General features: G+C 41.1%; 1 pseudogene; it reads right to left on the reverse strand.

Moving 5' to 3' along the window:
- Positions 1–256: 256 nt before the first annotated feature.
- Positions 257–1185, reverse strand: LOC136610267 (beta-1,3-galactosyltransferase 2-like; annotated as a pseudogene).
- Positions 1186–1929: the final 744 nt, after the last annotated feature.

Genomic DNA, 1929 nt, shown 5'->3' on the forward strand with positions numbered 1-1929 from the left:
GAAACAACCTCTGTAACATCCATAAATAACCATAGCTACATAGTCAATGGCTATAGCGACCATAGTAATTGTTGGTGGATATTGCCCATACCAGTCAGATCCACCTATTGGCTAAGGGGAGAACCAGTCTGTTCTAAAAACGGGATTGGACATGGTTGGATTCTTAATAGCCCAGTCCTCTGAAATAAGTGGTATTATAGTTGTATGGTAGCTGCACAAATTCCTTTTCGCATTAACATATAAGTGTTCTCTTCTTTCAGAACTCTTCCCAAACGTTTATCAAGTCATCATCCTTATAGTGGTAAACCATGACAGGATTACAAAACGTGTTAGGATTATAATTGATTTTGTGCCCATAAAATGTGTTTTTGGGGCACTTTTGTAGGTAAAAAATTCAGTTTGTACAAAGACCAATAAAAGCATCTTTCATGCCAAAGACCAAGATATCTCCTGCCACTTCATAGATCTTTAGAGCCATATCTTCTGAGAATACGTATGCTGTACCTGAAGGGTAGAGTGGGTATGTGCCCCCAGGATACATTTCCTCAGGTACATACCATTTATTACCTTTGTTCCTTATGGGTAATCCATAGCACAATATGTACCCAGTAAAGTCATTTCTACGAGGTGGAAGTTCTGGATGGAGAAGTTGGTGGACCAGATAGTTGACATTGAGAAATACATCATTGTCCACCTTCATCACATAAGAGTTGTTAGGGCAGAGTTTTGTCACCCACTCTATTCCCATTAAAGTTTTTAGCTAGATTATTATAGGTATCCAGGAAGTCCTGCTGAACAATGTCCTCAAAAAGGGTACTTTCTTCTTTGAGGAGCTTCTGTATGGCACCCGTCATAATGGGAGAAATTCCAACCAAGAAGATCCTGATGACATCAACATTTCCATAGTTGCTTACATTTCCCCAAGTTCTCCATATGTTGTGTTATAGCTTTCACGTCATGACTCTCTCCGATCACCAGGAGAACTCGAAATGGGCTCTTCATCAGACATTTCTTGGGTTGCTTAATTAGAAATCTGTAGGGATATGGATAAGGCAATACTTTGGACTGATCTGTAGGAGAGAATGAATAGTTCAGGATAATGATGTGACTTGTGAAGGAATGGATATAAAGGTGATGTCCGAGCCATGCGAAGATGTCCAAGATGCTGTTACCACCATCAAACATAGTAAACAATGAGAAAAAGATGACACTTGAATGAACTGGTTTAACGCATTTCCAAGCAAGCAGCTTTCTTCTCATTGTGCCTCCTAGAAAACAAAAAGATATAATGTAATTGTATATCCTACACAGACACTTACTTGGTGGTTTCAGTTACTTACCTGGTGGTGGCCTCTTAGTTACACCACAGTCCCATCATAAGCCACATAGGATATGCATGTATCAAATGAGAAAGTTTGGTAAGTCTGTAGGAAGGCTGAAAATACTAGCTTGTTATAGTTGGGTCATAGCAGCTGATGTTTATTGTAAGAAGACCCTATTGTGGTGTATGTGGTCTCATTTCTAGTTTGATGGCCACTTTAAGGTTAACTTAAAGGCACATTCCCTACCAAGCACGGGGCAGACGCATAATAGAGTATGTCTTGCCCCACAGGGGGATGCCTGCAGCTCGTAGAAATGGTGGTGTTTTGGTATGCAAGCAGATAGTTGTCGTGGTAGAGAGAGAATCGCTGTGTGGTGTGCAGTAGTAGAAAGTCTAGAGGTAGGCGCACCATCTAAGTGGAGTGCACATTAAGAACTTATGGAGGTGGGCACACCATTTAAGTGGAGTGCACATTAAAGAACCTATGGAGGTGGGCACACCATCTAAAGCAGCACCTCTTAAGAATTAATTAGGCCAGCAGCTGAGCATCCAGTCCTGGAACAACTGCAGACCTATAGTATTTCCTCCACCTTTTCTTTCTGTTCGTC

The sequence above is a fragment of the Eleutherodactylus coqui genome, chromosome 2, assembly GCF_035609145.1.
Source record: "Eleutherodactylus coqui strain aEleCoq1 chromosome 2, aEleCoq1.hap1, whole genome shotgun sequence".
Taxonomy (NCBI): Eukaryota; Metazoa; Chordata; class Amphibia; order Anura; family Eleutherodactylidae; genus Eleutherodactylus; species Eleutherodactylus coqui.